Below are 17,915 nucleotides of genomic sequence, written 5' to 3'. Positions count from 1 at the left end.
TGTGTGTGTGTGTGTGTGTGTGTGTGTGTGTGTGTGTGTGTGTGTGTATATGAGTGTTTGAGAGACAGACAGGCAGATAGCCAGAGACAGAGAATAAGAGATAGATATAGAAAAATTACTTTCAGGGGCCAGATTATTGAGATCCCTCAAAGAATAAGAAGGTCACAGGCCTGGGCACGATGTAAATTAGAGCCACCCATGAAAATACTCTATTGCCCCAACTAGGCTATACTCTCTATGACAGACAGAAAAATGTCTTAGCTAAGCTTTGTATCTCCAAAGTTGTGAACACACTAGGTACTTAATTAATGTTTTTTGCATTGAAGAAAATTGGAGTGGGGTATGTGTGTGTGCACATGCATTTCAGGAAAGAGGTCCTGTCCCAAGGCTCTAGGTTTTCACACTTGAAGCTAATAATTGGAGAATTAGCTAGACTTCTAAGTGGATCAGTGCAGAGTGTTAGACTTGAAATCAGGAAGATCTGAGCTCTGAATTTTCCTCAAACATTTACTAGCCATGTCCTGACAAGTCACTTAACTTCACAGTGACTCAAGTTTTCTCATTATGAGAAAGGATGGATTCAGTGGACTTCTTTGTCCTTTACAATGCTAAATCTATGATCTTATGAAAATACTCCCAGAAGGCTGAGATATTAATGACTTTGCTCTACTACACAGGGGTGGGGAAGCTTCTGTAAGTAAATCCTTCAATAAGAGAACAGACACCAAAGAAGCATCTGAGGGCAATCCATAGAAGAGAGACTTGGGGGAAAAAAAAGAGCTGAACAGTAAGGCTTAATTCTTTTTAGGCAGTCCATAGAAGTAGGATTTTGGGTTTTTTGTGAGATTATAAAATGTGAGTTTATAACATCATTTTATTTTGTTATTGTATCTCTACTCCCAATATTAATATTCCCATATCATTAATGAAAATCCTGCTAATCATGGTACCAGGCGTTTAATAAATAAAAGAAACAATTAAAAAAAAAACCCTCATCCCTAAACCCAAAGTAGGATTATATTCTTTTTCTATGAGTCAGGCTAAGGAAGGAAGAAAGGAAAAGTTTTTGGATTCTTTTCTATAATTTTTTAAGTGTCAAGAAACCCAAAAAAGCAGCAGACTGTTATCAGTACCAAGAAAAACCACTGGTGGTGGGGGAAGGAACCATATCCTAGGCTTTGTTGGCAGAAGCAAAGACTTGCTTTCCATAAGCTCCATGGAGTCCCACAGCCCAATGGGAATAGGCTATGTTTACTATAGCTCTGCTGAGGGGGTCCCTTGTGATAAAAAAAAGCCCCTTAAAAGCTGCAGATGGATTGTACCTCAGAAAGTATGGTCCTTGAGGTCCCTTAGAGATTAACTCAATGCTTGGCACATAGTGCTTTATAAGTCTAAAGTTATTAAAAGTCTAGACTTTTAGACAATCAAATTATTATTGATTGATTGGTACATTTACCCTTTTTAATGTAAGTCAGGGTAAGTTTTGTTTCCTAGCAAATGAATGGGGGTGGTGGTGGGAAGGAAAGAGGAATGGACTATAAGTTTCTAGAGTCAAGATTCCTAACCTGAAATCCATGGGACCCAAAGGTGGTCAGGGGACATGTTTCAGGGAGTTTGTGAACTTGGATAGCACCAAAAAAAAAAAATCACATCTTTATTTTTATTAACTTTTAATTGAAATTTAGTAGTTCTTTAGATTTTGAATTAAAAATAAAACATTATGAGAAGAGGACATTAGGCTTTGCCAGACATCCAAAGGAATCTACGACACAAAAGGGGTTAAGACCCTCTTCTCAGGAAGTATCTAGGGAGTGCAGGGAATAGCATGCTGGATATGGAGTTAGGAAGACCATCCATTTTGTCCTGAGGAGACCTGAGTTTGAATCCCGTCTCAATCATTTACTAACTATGGGATGCTGGGCAAGTCACTTAATAATAGTAACTAGCATTTATTTGATGCTTTCAAGTTTGCAAAGCATTTTACAAATATCTCATTTCATCCTCACAGAAACCCTGGGAGGTAGGTGCCATTATTTTCCCCATTTTACAGATGAGGGAACAGAGGCAAACAGAGGTTAAGTAACTTATCCAGTGTTATAGTTAGCAAATAGCTGAGGCAGGATTTGAACTCAGGGCATTCTGATTCCAGGTTCTGAGCTCTATACACTGCACCATCTAGCTCCTTTAACCTCTCTTGCCTCAGTTTCCTCATTTGTAAAGTGGGGTTTATGATAGCACCTATTTACAGGGTCGGTCTGAGAATCAAATATTATAATGTGTGTAAAGTGCTTTGCTATTATTAACAAATGTTTGTTGACTGATTGTATGTGAGGCCTCACTGACTGCACACTCACATCACTGAAAGGCCCAGGCAGTACCTAAAGCTTTATCTTGGCAGGATTCTCCTTGCCTGACTTTGATTATAGCCCCAAGAGTCCCCAAAAAATGCCAAGAAGGTTTTCTCCAGGGGTTCTGTGTCAGTCTCAGAGGGTTTTTACACCAGAATTTCCTAATTGTCTCATTTTCTAGTTTAAATCCCCAATCCCAACTGGAGCAAAGCACATTCTTTAGGCTGCTTACTGCATTGGAGTCTGCTCCTGTTGTTAGCAAATTCCTCTTCTGTGAGGTTAGCTAGCAAGCTGGTTAAACTATGCCAAAGGCTGCCCCATAAAATGCAGAGCAGCCTTCTGGGGGTGGGGGATGGGAAAGGCGCATCCAGCCCCATATGAACTTCATCCCAGGGACCTCAAAGAATGGTGGCAGGCCTTTGTTTGTCATCTAGGGCTTGAGCTTGGTCCTGCACAGTTGGGCGACATTTGACCTTGAAACCTTGCTTTAAAAAGTCATTTTCCCCCCTTGCCTGCTTTGCAGTTATCTGTGCATCAATGAACACTTTATCATGGTAACTCTCAAGGAATGTGCAGAATGATTCTAGGAGCTTGAATGCCACAGCAGTTTCAAGTATCCTGGGCTGCTGTAAATTGCTCACTATTACTCCCTTCTAGAGTAATGTTACACTTGATATCCTGCAGTAGCTCTACTCACAAGTTGACACTGATTATCAGTTTGCTTCCAGTGGCAATTCAAGGTGCAGGAGTTCATCAGGGAAACACTTCATATCCCAGGTACTGGCTACCTGAACTCTCCCCCACCTCCCCCTCCCCCACCTTTTTTTTTTTTTTTGAAACACCAAAAAGAAATGCCAGGATACTGGTTGAATTCATATTTTAGGTTTAGGGAATCAGGTTGTAGCTTTTCAATCAAATTATTTGAGTGTTATTTAAATATATCCAATTTTTAAAATTCTAATTTTATGAGGGTTATTCTTTCCCCAGAAGGGATTTCTACCCCTCTCCCCACTCCCCTTCTGACTGCTTTTAGTAGAAAGGGGGATTCTTCAGATTCTTCTGAATCCTCCCTAGAACTAAGCACATAATAGGTTCTCAATCAATGCTCAATGATTAGTAAATTATTTTATTCTTTGAAATTCTCAGGGTCTTACTCTAGTTGGCATATATTTTCCTCCCATTTATATAACTCAGCTGTCAAATGGGAATGCTAGACTCTGTTGCTTTTGGCAACTTGACCATGTTCAGTGGGGGTGGGGGCGGTCTCCTCTCTCATGGGGTACCTAGCCAACTGGGTTAGGGTAAATATAGCCTATTCCCAAGAGACTGTGTGACCTGGGGTTTAGGCAGCTGGTGGCACAGAGGATAGAGGGTCTGGAGTCAGGAAGACCTGAATTTAAATCCAGCTTCAGATAATTACTACTAGTTGTTTGCCCCCTCTCCCTGACAGTGTGCTTTCTCTCTCTCCCCCCCCTACCTCCCTCTCTCTCTGTCTTTCTCCCTCTCCCTGTGTCTCTGTTTCTGTCTCTCTCCTACTGAAATACTAGTGTATGAGATACACTACAGAAAATTCAGTTATCAATGGTACTTACTGTATATATCTATTATATGATGTAGAGCCTAGGACATCACTAGTAGAAACACTAAACAGTGACCTATGACCATTTTACTCCAATGTAACTTCAATTACTTACTTGTATGATAGGAATTTCCAGGGTAATCTAAATGGGCAATGTAGATGGGCTAGGGAGATAGTAAGAAAATATTGTGCTGAGTAAGGGAGAAGGAAGCCTTCAGGTGGATATGGTATGTACTCAGTTCTGTCATCAATAGTTGATAGGTGTATTTCTTCTCTTGGCATTAATTTATTCTCTTAGTGTGAGTGGGCGAATGAAAGTTAGTCCTACATACTAACAGAAAGTGCCATGCCAGCTAGCCCAGATTTCTCCTTTCTCCTACTTATGAAGTCCTTTCCAGGAATCAGGTCGGGAGGGTAGAATGGCTAGAAACTGAACTAAATTAGTAGCCCAGAGGTCTGATTATAAGGGCTTGCTGGTGGAATAGTTAAAGTTGAATCAGCGGCTGGGATTGGAATAAGAAAGCTCTGGTGTTTGAATCCTACCTCTGACAGCTGTGTGACCCTGGGCAAGTCACTTATTCTCACTCTCAGTTTCATCATCAGTAAAATCTGTAGCACTTGCTTTACAGGGTTGTATCAAAAGAATGGACATGAAAGATGTAAAAATTCTGGTTATTTCGATGGAAAAAAACTGTGACTGGAATACTGATGATGAATCATACTACCCACCTCCTGAGGGAGAGGTGTCAGGGTGAGATTCAGAATGTGACATATGATTTTGGATATAGACGGGGCTGGTATAGGAATTTGGTTTAACCATGTATATTTGTTATAAGGGTTTTCTTTTTCTTTTTTTGACTTGGGTATGGAGGAGAGAAAACTATTACTTGTTAATTGAAAATAAAATAAAAGTTTAAAAAATTTCTGTAAAGTGCTTTGTAGACCAAGCAATATATAAATATGAGTTATTATTCTTTCTAGTAGCGTAAAAAAATTCCTGAGCATCAGAATCTTGATCCTGATGACCTATCAGAAACTATTAATTGGTCAAAGATGAATACAATATTTGATGTATATTCTCTTATAGTATATATGGTTATAGGTGGAGATACTCATATCTCTATTCTAAATAGAATGGCCTAAAATTTATTCTCTTGCATCCAGATTGGGTACAAAATATTAGATCACAGGTTTAGAGTTAGAAAGGAATTTATGGGTCATTTAGTCCTACCTCCTCTTTTATAAATGAGGAAAATAAGGTTCAGAATGACTTAGGTGACTTTCATAAAGTTGTGTAGATGGTAAGTGGTAAAACCAGGATTAGAAGCCAGGCAATCCAATTAAAATCTGGCACTGTGTCCCCAGAACCATGCTATTTTTGAATTATATGAGGTTTTGTCATGCCCAATCCTAGAATGTTTTAAGGGGCTAACCATCAGGGTAGACCTTTGAATTGACTAAATAGTTGTGGTAGTTAGAAGAAAGTCTTTCAACTCCTTAGATATTTGGCATATTTAGATGGGTCACATGAGGATCTGATATTTGTATCCCTCAGTATTTGGAGCATTTTTCCCCTTCTCCGAGAAATTGATTCAATTTGTCAAAGAAAGGCTTTTATTACTGTTGGTGGAAATTTTCTATATTATTACTGTGTATGAAAGCATTACCACTTCCCTTTGGAAAAAACGTACAGCTAGGATTCTTGGATACTACTCTTTAGGGGACTCATCTGAGAGATGAGTCATCAAAGGTAATCTGGATATTAGGCAGAACCAGTAATTTGAGCCAGGAAAGGTCTAATCATTCTTTGGGTTCCTCGCTACAATCAGTTCAGCTCTGCATATTAATTGGGAGCTAGAGGAGTGCCTCAGAGAAAAGGAAATCAGCGGGAAGCCCAGCAGGTGATGCTAGCTTTGAAGAAAGTAGTCTTATTTAGGCCATGGGGAGGAATGGCTAAAATGTAGAAAAACTACCAGCACTGATAGGAGCCATCTAGGCCACAGAGGTCTCTAGGGAGACCAGGCCCAGCTGTTAGCCAGGAGTACTAGATGAAAGGACTGAAATTAACCACGAGGTCAGAATCAGTCTTAACAAATGGCTTTTTAATTTGCTTCAGTCAAACTAACCAGATTATAGAGAATAGGTCAAGGGCAGCCTAGGACTTCCATACCATAGAGACCTTCCTAGTGAGTTGAAGGAAGTGACTATGAAATTAGTGTAATATGACTTGAAGCCCAAGGGAGGAATCCTGGAGGTGAGAAAGATTTATTCAGAATGTCGAGTAGATTTCTGATGTCCTGGAGTCACAGAAATCTCAAGAAACATAGATGGAGGGTAGTTTAATGTTAGGGCAGAATGATCTGGAAACTTGAGAAGAATGATGCAGAAAAGTATTTTTTTCACCAAGGCTTTACTTTAAGAGATAAGCCTAGGAAAAAAAATGTTCCAGAAAAAGATGGGGAATCTATGCAACTTTATCAATTTTAATTTGACTCAATCTTGGTGAACCTGAGCCCCTGGCCTAGCATCCATCCCCTGAAAAGACCGAAGTTCTTGACTTCAGAGGCAAGAATTCAAAAGATAAATCTGTTAAGAGAGGGTTAAAAAATCAGGACCTACTTAATTTTTTATTCAAGATTAAGTCAACGAGTAGCCCTTGTCTTAACTTGGTAACATTTTCCACTTTTACTCATTTTAAACTTATGTGTTTCCCTGTGGTTATATATACCAGAAAAGCAGGGTGTTATGGTGGCATAGTGGAGAGATAGCCAGCCTCATCAGCCAAGTGGCACAGAGAATTTGTTGGACTTGGAGTGAGGAAGACCTGAGTATGAATGTTGCCTCAGACACTTAATAGCCTTGTGACCCTGAACAAGTCACTAAACCTCTCAAACTCAGTTTCATCTTTTGTAAAATGGGAACAACAGCAATAGCATCTCTGTCACAGGGTTGTTGTGATCAAATGAGATATTCTGTTCTGCAAACTTTAAAGGATTATGTAAATTTTAGTTATTATTAAGTCCCATCTCTATGTGACCCTGGACATTTAACCTCTCAGTGTTCTAAGTTACTCCCTCTTCTACTTACAGTATATATATAAGCATTACCCCTTTGGAAAAAGTGTTCTTTTAGGATTCTTGGACCCTACTCTCTAGCAGATTCATCTGAGAGATGAATCATCAAAGGTAATTCGAGAATTAGGTAGAACTGGTAACCTGAGACAGGAAAGGTCTGATTATTCATTGGGTCCCTTGTAGCAATCAGGTAAGCTATGTAAGTTAACTGAGAGCTAGAGGTGTCCCTCAGAGATAAGGAAATTAGTGGGAAGCCCAGCATGTGATGATGCTAGCTTTGAAGAGGCCATGTAGAAAAACTAGGGGGCATGGTGACTCTAAGCTGCAGAGAACTTACCTACCTTAGTAGCAGTAATTTCAATACAGAACTCTCTAATCCAATGAAATCACATATCTGTTGCCTTATCCTTTTCCTACACAAATATATCAAGGACCTGTGATTTCTTTTTTAATTTTTTTAATTTTTTATTTTTTTTTTAAGCAATCGGGGTTAAGTAACTTGCTCAAGGTTACACGGCCAGGTGTTTCTGGGTGGGTGCTAAGTGTCTGAGCCTGGGATTCGATCTCCAGGTCTTCTCAACACTGGAACCGGTGCTCTTACTCGCTGTGCTACCTGGCCGCCCCCGGACCTGTGATTTCTATGGGTGGGAAGTCCTTCCACTGATGCAGAGATGCTGATAGCAAGCTTGGATTCAAATCCTACTTCAGGAACCAGCTGTGTGACCCTGGGGAAGTCACTGGTTCTTTCTACCCTTTTTTCCACATCTATAAAATTAGGGGATTATCCTCCATGGTCAAGTTTAGATCTAAATCTATGATCCTATTATACATCTGTTTTAGATCTTTGGAGAGTTGCAAGAGATTTCTTAAGTGATTTGTCCAGGCATCATCTAGGCATGCAGCTAGGAAATAACACAGGCTGGATTTTAATAAAAAATATTTTTTATTATTAAATTATTATTAATATATATATATATATATAATTTTAATAAAAAAATAAAAATAATAAAAGGTATTCCTAACTCTTGGTGCTACAACTCTATCTCCTACTCCACAACTCCATTTCTATTTAATAGTAGTAAAATCCTTAGAAAACTCAGAGTTGTGTGCTCATTTTCAAACTACAAGGAAAAAGGAGAAATTGGTCTTGTCTTTCCCTTTTACAGCACATCTGGGTGAGAAGAAACAAGAGGAGGGAGCAGCTGAATAGTCAAAATCAAGAAATGAATACTTGCTGGGGGTCATTGCCAATGGGAGGCCTTGTATGACACCATTCAAGAATACGAATATAATATCACTAATGAACTTGAAGGGAACTTGGATTTTAATGATGTAGAGCATAGTAGGCAATGAGGACACTTTCAACATGATTTTCTTCTGTCAACCCAAATTCAGTTTTCCATGTAATGAAAAATGGACCCTTATACCTTCAGTTAGAAATAGTAGAAAGAAGACCCCTTTGACCTCTCTGCACCCAAGGATATAGAATTGTTTGGTAAGTAATACTTTTTGATTTACAAAAGTCAAGGTGACTTCCTTGAGCCACAAGTGTCTAAGTGCTGTTGGAGTGTGATTGGCTTTTGAATGATGGATAGTATATTTAAAAAAAATATGTTTAATGAGGCATGGTTTCCTCATTGAAGGCTCTTTGTCCTGGAAGATGAATTTCAGCTTCTAGTTTACCCAGAGGTGGTAGGAAAGAATGTGAGAAAGGTTTGGTGTTGAGTCATAGTAATGAGATGTGTTTCCTGTCTATGTTTTCTTTCTTTTTTTCCTCATCTGAAAGGTTGGTCAGCAAACAATTCATAACAAAAACAAAACATACAATCACTATAAAATAAATTCAGGGGATTGTCCAGGATAGAGATTTTTTTTTTAAATCTGTAATACTTATCTGGTTACTTATTCCACTGCAATTCTATTATAAAACCCCTATGCTGAATTTCCAGCTTTCTCCTAAGATATAAAATGTTAATGACCATGTAATTGACAAGAAAATTGGACCTTTAAAAATCTTTAAACTGGATGAAAAGGTTTGAAAAAATTTTAAAGTAGAGAGGTAAATGGTTAATCATTTTTGGAGTAATTTTCCCCTCTCCCTCTGCCTTACCTGAGAGAATAAAAAGGTAAAAGAATTTGACTGAAAAGATCTTCAAGAAAGCCAAAGGTTTCAACAACATACTGGGTCTATCCTGTAGTAATTTCTTTCATTTAATAATAGCTCTACAGTGTTTAAATATAAAAGTGTGATTATTACTAACAGATACATTCCCCCTTCTACCACAAATGAGGGAGTATATAAAAAGAAAGAATCCCCCCCCCCCCAGATGGTTCTTGGTAAGTAGATTTTAATTTGTATCTACACTGTGTTCTTCTCACTTCATTAGGCTTAGAATTTGTGACTGAACAGCAGTGTTTGGGCAGCCTGCTGCCTAGTTGGAGATGTCAGAAGCAATTACGTTCTCAGATTTAAGATTTTATTATCACACATATCCTGTCTTTAGCTATCTGAGTGGACAGCCCAATCAAGGATGAGAAGTATTTCATCATACCTTTCTAGTTGTTGCATAACTTTATTAGCATCTCATTTTTAATATCACTTTGTACAAGTGTACAGTAGCTAGAACTAGCTAAATGGAATTAATCAAGTGTTTGAAATTTTACATCTTTCTTTAATTTCCTTACTCTTTCATTGGAGTAAATGAGACATACTAGCCATATGATAAAGAATCTGCAAAAGACAGAATATTGGGTTACCTTGATATATCTCAGAAAGAAGTCCATGAAATATCCAAGAAATTGTTTATATAGAACAGTGATGTAGTTCATTACCCCTATACTTCATCCTTTTCCATGTCTTCTTAGAAGAAAATGTTTCCTTTGTTCTTGGGGAGATGTGAGGAATAGGCTCACTAGGGTATAGAAAACTTTTCCTTGGCTTCCTCCTAGATTTTCATTTTTTTTTATTGACTCTAGAAGAGAAACTGAGAAGTGAAGCTATTTGGTATTTTTGACTATGAGAGACCTGAGTCCCCAACACAGGAAGAAATTGAAGAACTCCAGTGACAGAAACATTCCATTTTTGAACAGCTTTAATTGTTGGGAAATTTGTTCTTATATTAAGCCAACTTCTCCTACTAGTTTGTCCCTTTGGGATCAAGCAACATAAGTCCAATGTTTCTTTCATATGATAGTTTTTCCTGAAGAGAGTTACTTCTCCCTAAAATTGTATTTTCTCTTAAATATTCATTAACTGATACTCATATATCATAGTTTGCAAATCCTGTACTATCCTGATTCCTATATCTTAGACACACTTTAACTTGTTAATGTACTTGCTAAAATATGGTGCCTAGAAGTGAATATGATTTTCCAAAAGAAATCTAAAGAAGATGAAGTCCAGTGAGATAATGATCTCCATTATTTCTCTTCTCCTCCCTTTCCATTTTTCTTTTTAAGATCATCAAAATATAAAAGAACTTAGACCCTCTTTCTAATTAGGCTAACTCTATGACCCTGAATAAGGATAGAGTTCTGAGGGGTCACACATATCATTTCCCCCATGAGGATATATTCTTTAGAACTTAGTAGTTTAGTTGCAAATGGTTATTATCATGTTTACTTTTTTAATGTTTCTCTTGACTACTGTGTGTGAACTTAAAATTTTCTATGTAGATCTGATCTTTTCACCAGGAATGCTTTAAAGTCCTCTGGTCCACTTTTCCTCTTATAGGATTATACTCAATTTTGCTACATAAATTATTTTTAGTTGTAAGCCTACATACTTTGCCTTCTGGAATATTATATTCCAAGTTTTCTGCTCCTTTCAAGTGATGACTGCTAAATTGTGTGTGATCCTGATTGTGACCCCTTGGCACTTTCTGGGGTACTTGCTGCTTGCAGGTTTTTTTTTCTTTGAATGAAGTATTTAGTAAACATCATGTACAAAGCTCTGTGCCAAGAGCTAGAGATCCAAAAAGAACAATAACACTATTCCTGTTTTCAAGGAACTCATTCTCTAATAGGGAAAGACAACACAAATGGAGGTATTAGTTGTAAGTCAAATGGAAAATTCCCATGTTCCTTAGGGTGCAGCAGCAGAGCATATGGGAATGATTCTTCTTTAATGTCATTTCATTGATTAAATCATATCAGTTTCTGATGTTGAACTGACAGGGACAAAGTCTTTAGTGAAAAGAGCTTTCTTTTTTTCAGTAGCTGGGATGGTGACATTTTTAGGAATAATTGTCAAGCTATATCTCATGGGGGCACTGGAATAGTGGAATGGAATGGAAACCATTCCCAATGGTTTTAGGTTCAGGCTCTTGGGCTATCTCCATCAGGGTCTGAGGGGAGATAGTGGCCAAGAGCTGTGGTTTGTAACCTAGAAAGTATGGATTTTGGCTAAAATATTTCTGAGGGTTTTTACTTTGAGGTTTCTTTTAAGAGGTGAACCTGTGCATTCTTTCTATTCCATTTTTTTCTTGGAGGGGGGAGGTGAAGTAATTGGGGTTAAGTGACTTGCTCAAGGTCACACAGCTAGTAGGTGTCAACTGTCTGAGGCCACATTTGAACTCAGGTCCTCCTGACTCCAGGGCAGATGCTTTATTCACTGCGATACCTAGCTGCTCCTTTTCTATTCCAATTTAATGCTGTGGTACTAAAATCTCTGGGCAGTTTTTGTTTATTTCTTGAAACATGATATCTAGGCTCTTTTTTTTAAAGTAATGATTTTCAGATAGTCCAGTGATTTTTACATTATCTCTCAATCTCTTTTCCAGGTCAGGTGTTTTTGCTATGCTTTGTTAAATTTTCTTTTTTTTTTTTTTAAGTCTTTTGACTGTGTTTTAATGTTTCTTTTTTTTTCTTATACAGTCAATATCTTTTATTTTGTCCATCCTAATTTTCAGAGAGCTAGTTGCCTAGCCATGTTTTTATATGTCTTGTGCCAAGTTGTTAATTCCCTTTCCAATTATTTCTTCCATAGCTCTCATTTCTTTTCCAAATTTTTCCTTTATCATTCACATAAATGTTTATATATTATTATATGATTAATAATAATCATATAATAAATTTATATTAAAGATATAATGTGTATGTCAATATTGTGTGTATTTGAATGTGTGTGTATATGTGTGTGTGTGTGTATTGTATACACACACAAATCAAGCATTTAAAAGAGTGCCCAAGTTCCATTATTCTTTGAGAGTTTGCTTGTAGATGTTTTGGAGTCATTCTTTTCCTGATTTGTGATCACTACTATCGTAAACATTTTTGTTGTTGTTGATAGTGAGATTTTTTTTTCTTTGTTTGCTTATTCTTCCAGTCTGTTTCCTGACTTTGGACTTTATGTTGGTGCTGATCTCTGTTTACTTCTGGAAGATATGTCTGGGCTGACCTTATATTTTCCAGGTTCCTATAGCTAGGTGGCACAGTATAAAAAGCATTAGACCAAGATTCAGAAAGACCTGAGTTCAAATCCAACTTCAAACACTTACTACCTGTGTAACCCTGACAAGTTATTTAGTATCATCTGCTTTCTTTTCACTATCTGTAAAAAGGGGATAATTTATAGCACCTATTTTCCAGGGCTGTTATGAAGATAAAATAAGATATTTGTGAAGTATTTGTAAACTACAGAGCACTAGATAAATGCTAGCTATTGAGTGCTGTCTTATTCCTGGATCTCTGGAACAACTTGATATGGGGACCTGAGTTTTTTGTGCTCCCAAAATGGCCTGATGGAGGACAAAGTCTGATTGCTACTTCTTGGTCTGACTTCTGCAAGTTCTTGATCTCGGTTTGAATCTGAGCAAAACCCCTTTGGGCTTACATTAGTGGCACTTTGAAAAGAATACTTCTGAAATCAGTTTCTATTCAACTGTAATATTTGGCTAGTTCACAGTCATAATACTTCAGGCTCCTTTTCCGTCTGAGATTCCTGTCCTTTTTATTCTGCAACAGGCTTCAGATTGAACTGCAGGCTGGAACTGAGACCCCTGCTCTGCTCCTGGGGTGAGAGTCATGTAGTTGTTGCTTGTTTTTGAACTTTCTGCTCAGTACACAGCCTAGGACCTATGATTATTCCTTACCTTGAACACCATCCTGGATCTGTGACTTAGATCTTGTCAGGGAGCTATGGAGTTACCAATTGGCACCTATTCCTGCATCTTGCACAAGGTTAGTTCCCTTTATACTGTATTTGGAACTTCTTCTTGCCTGGTATTTAGTCTTTCTCTGTGTAGGAATGGTCCAGACAGTTATTCCTGGCTAGACCCCTAGCCTGGTGTCCACATACCTCTTTTATTGTCTCCCTATGCCAATCTGGACTGTAAAAATGATTCACTGTGAGTATTTAAAAAAAATTTCAACCAAGGAATTAATCAATTTGGATTGCCAAATGCAAGCTATGTCTGATAGATTTTTTAGATCTGGTTGGAGGAGTAGTGGGATAGAGCTTAGCTGTGCTTCATCCTGCTGTTCCTCCATCTTGGCTTTATTTCATCTACATATTTTTTTCAGAGATCACAACTCTTAAGAGATCTATCATATGCATCAATTCTTTCAAAATTTGCTGTGTAGTTTTTCTGAGCCCAGGGACTTTACTTCATTAGGGAGATCTAAGTGCTTTTTTACTATCTCCCTATTTTGACTTTCAGTTCCTTTATAACTATGCTTGTTCTAGTTTTCTCAGATTGAAGATTGTTTATGGTGGGACATTCTCTGAAGGATTTGAGATCTCATAGATGTGGGTATTTCTGTCAGTAATACAGATCTCAGTACACCTGTCACTGCCCATTCTCTAAGTCTTATCCATATCTTCTCACAAATTTGCCATTGCTGTTTGGGTGCCCATCATTATCACCTCTTTGGAGATTGTGGCATTCTCTGAATCAGTCATATGACACCACTGGAAGACTATTGGTATTAGAAAACATGGGCCTTTCTATTAAATTGTGTATAACCTTTGACCTAGCAATACCACTTCTAGGTCTGTGTCTCAAAGAGATCATAAAAAAGGCAAAAGGACCCACATGTACAAAAATATTTAGAGCAGCTCTTTTTTTGTGGTGGCAAAGAATTAGAAATTGAAGGAATGTCCATCAATTGGGGAATGGCTGAACAAGTTGTGGTACATGAATTTAATGGAATTCTACTGTTCTATAAGAAATGATGGAACAGGTGGATTTCAGAAAAACCTGGAAAGGTATATATGAACTGGTGCTGAGTGAAGCAAGCAGAACCAGGAGAACATTGTACACAGTTACAATTTGTGCGATGACCAGCTTTGATAGACTTAACTCTTCTCAGCAATACAATGATCTAAGCCTTCGAGGTCCTTGGGTACAGTCTTTTGACTGAGTCCAAGTATTACAGAACAAATCCTTTTATTAAAGGGATTTGTTCTGTGAAGTTGGAATTCAGTCAAAGGGTTGCACTTGAGGACTTAGAGGGCCACACATGGCCTTGAGGTCACAAGTTCCCCACCCCTGATCTAAGACAATTCCAAAAGACTCATGATGGAAAATGCTTTCCACATTCAGAGAAAGAACTATGGAGTCTGAATGCAGATTGAACCATACTAGTTTCTCTTTTTTTTCTTTCTCATCATTTTTCTCTTTTGTTCTGATTCTTCTTTCCCAATCTGACTAATGTAGAAATATGTGTAATATTATTGTAAATGTATAGACCACATTAGATTGTATGCCATCTTGGGGAGAGTGGAGGGGAGGGAAGGGGAAAATCTAGAACTCAAAAACCTTAAAAGTGAATGTTGAAAATTAAAAATAAACAATTAAAGGAAAAAAGAAATGTAGGCATTTATTTCTAATGAAATTTGTAGTTGTTAAAGTAACTTTACAATTTCCAAAAGCCAATCATTTCCTTTCTTGTTTTTCTGTTCAGTTTTGGGCCCTAGCCATTCCCCATTTGTAGTGTTTGTTCCAGATAGATGAACTTGTGGGTGAGCTTTATAACTTGTCTATCCAATTTTTTGTCATAGTATGGGATTAGGCATTTTTCATCCTCTTGTTTTTTTCTGTGTGGATAGTTATAGGAAATTCTTTTGAGCAATTATATGTCTCATTTAGAAGGCTCTTCAATGTTCTGGTGCTTGATCCAATTGATACAATGTATTCCCCAAAAAGGACAAGTAGAGGACTTCATCATCCGTAAGAGAATTCCTTTTTAATATGGAGTTGGTAGGGAAAAGAAGGAAAAATTATAGTTAAGTGAATTTGCCTTCTTTCTGTCATCTATTATTTTGTTATGTCCACTTAAAAATACTCTACATTCTTTAATCTTCCTTTTGCCTAAAACATACCTTTTTTTTCTTTTTGGAGGGCAATTGGGGTTAAGTGACTTGCCCAAGGTCACACGGCTAGTTTTTGTGTTAAGTGTCTGAGGCTGGATCGGAACTCAGGTCCTCCTGACACCAGGGCTGGTGCTCTATTCACTGCACCACATAGCCGCCCCAAGCATACCTTTAAAAAGATCCTTTTGAGCTACTATGATAAAATGTGCTGTAGTATAGTAAGGATCAGTGATAATCTGGGTGATCAGTAGGAATAGTGGCTAAGACAGGATCAGACATTATCTGTCAGACTCTTGTTCAATATGTACTCAATCACTGAGTGAATATTGACTAAAATAGTATTTTACAGGATGACTAATTTAGACCAGCTGATTTTTATGTCCATGGAAGGATTAAAGCACTATACTTTAAAAAATGAATTGGGGCAGCCAGGTGGCTAGCTGAGTAGAGCACTGGCCGAGAAATCATGAGGACCTGAGTTCAAATACGACCTCAGACACTTGACACTCAACTAGCTGTGTGACCTTGGGCAAGTCACTTAACCCCAATTGCCTTGCTTTCCCCTCTCCAAAAAAAAAAGGATAAATTCTAATGTTATATTTAGTCCTGGAAACAGGTGCTAGACGGACAATCCACAAAACTTTTGCTTGGATATGTGATAAGGCCTGCAAATATTTACCTAAAGGTCAAGGATAATAACACTTCTGTTATTGTACTAGGTAGGAGAATGGGTTGTGGTGCATAAGTGAAGTTTTCCTAAGATGTTAACTAAAAATGGATTCCTTATGCAGCAAAACTACTTGAGGTTTTGTACAAAGGATCTACTCTCTTTCTCTGGAGTGAAACCTCAGGAGTTAATTGGTTGAAGCCCAGCCAAGAAGCTGTTTTAAGTCTGCTAGATATTCAGGGACCAGCAGAGGGCATTAATATCCCCATTGGGTTGAAACCTCAGTATCCTGAATGGAGGGGGTGTTGATATAATGGTTTTCTCAGCCTTGGATGGAAAGAACATAGATGTTGGGTAGAATCAAGAACCTAGAAGGCAGAACTATAAACAAGGAAGTTGCAAATAGACAAATTTTGTCTCTGTTTAAGGAAAACATTCTAAACAATTAGAATTGTCTCCAAATGGGATGGGCTGCCTTGGGTGGTAGTTTTTTCTTCTTTATATGTCTTGTAGCCTAGCTGCTCAGGGATGGTGAATGGGGGATTGTTTCTCAGGTATAGGTTGAACTAGACAGCCTTTGAAGTGCCTTTCAGCTCTGAGATTCTGTAATTCTGTGATGGAGTCAAGGTGGAGGAGACAGGAAATGTGGGAGAGTGAGTCACCTGCATTAAGGGTAGGCCAGGATAGACTACTGGTCTGTGAGTTGTGATGTTAGGAAGGAGTGGGTTGAAGGGTTGTAAATAAAACCAAGCAGGGTGACTCAAGGCTGGGGAAGGAGTTTTGCCCGAGTTAAAAACAAATGGCAAAATAGAGTAGTCAGATTTCAAAGGCTCAGGTGAGTTAATTGCTTAGTTTCCTTCAAAGCACAGTTCAGGTGCCAGCTTCATATACAATAGGCCTCTCCTGATCCACTGTTATTAGTACTCTCTGTTTTTTGAAATCAAATTGCATTACTTTGTATATAAGTTGCATTTACTTGTATACCCATAATTCCAAAGTAGAATGTAAACTCCTTGAGGGCTGAGTCTGTTTCATCTGTGACTTTGTATTTCTAGTATCTTGCATAGATCAGATGCTTAGTGAACATTTGTTTAATTTCCTAATGGTTCACTGAGCCTAGGGGTCTGAGTTCACCAAATATCTAGGCAGCCACACCCCAACATCTGCCTCAGGACAGTTTGCTGTCTGATCTTTTCATTGCTATTACAGAAAATAAAGTAACTTGTCAGAGGTCTCATAAAAACATAGTCAAGCTTGTCTCTGAGGACAAAGCAAAATAAAACAAGAAAAAAGTGCATTCTTTCCCAGAAACTTCACATTGTCTAAAAGCAAAAAGCCTCAAGGTCATTAAGAAATAATGGATATTTCAAAAATAATATATTTTATTTATTTTGATTATATTAATCAAAAATGAGATTTGATTTCAATAGCCGAGGATCTGAAAAAAGTGTAGGAGCAAATAGAAAGTGGGAAAGTCATTACCTAAGTAATTCATGATTAAAATAATTTCAGGTGCCCTTTAGCTCTCTTAGCTGATTGAATAAATCTGGACTGAATTTAGGCTGAGCGAGAAAGCAGAACCTTTTAGAAACTCTTGGGACCTGAGGTGAGTGTGAGTCTTATTTAATTTAAGAATTGTGGATGGCATGAACATGGTACTCAAAGTCAGAAGACCTGCATTTGAAACCCAGCCTATGCCACTTTTTAGCTGGGAAAATAATTTTACTTTTCATGATGTTCCATTTGTGTGGGAAATGAAAGGATTTTTTCACTAGCTTCTAATATTTTGGATACTTTTTAATCTGGCACTTTAATTTACCACCCTTGTTAGGTCCACCTTATGATTCAGAACTGTGTTATATAAAAGTTTTCAAGGCAACTGATGAAAATCTCTCTCTCTCTCTCTCTCTCTCTCTCTCTCTCTCTCTCTCTC

The 17,915-nt window shown here is 37.8% G+C and overlaps 1 long non-coding RNA gene across 2 annotated transcripts in view; it reads left to right on the top strand.

The window, feature by feature from the left end:
• Positions 1-17,915, top strand: part of LOC138153013 (uncharacterized) — a 665,929-nt gene that overhangs the window by 129,680 nt on the left and 518,334 nt on the right. Inside the window, exons 1-2 of one of the 2 annotated variants that reach the window (XR_011166272.1) lie at positions 3,005-3,125; positions 8,168-8,496. This is a non-coding gene — a long non-coding RNA (uncharacterized lncRNA). Of the gene's footprint in view, positions 1-3,004; positions 3,126-8,167; positions 8,497-17,915 lie in introns of those variants that run through there. The other variant, XR_011166271.1, reaches the window with a different exon arrangement.

Source organism: Petaurus breviceps, unplaced genomic scaffold (assembly GCF_028583685.1).
Source record: "Petaurus breviceps papuanus isolate PSGF00001 unplaced genomic scaffold, PetGlider_PUasm1.0 90977, whole genome shotgun sequence".
In the NCBI taxonomy this organism is placed as follows: domain Eukaryota; kingdom Metazoa; phylum Chordata; class Mammalia; order Diprotodontia; family Petauridae; genus Petaurus; species Petaurus breviceps.
This window is presented reverse-complemented; position numbering and strand designations above follow the sequence as displayed.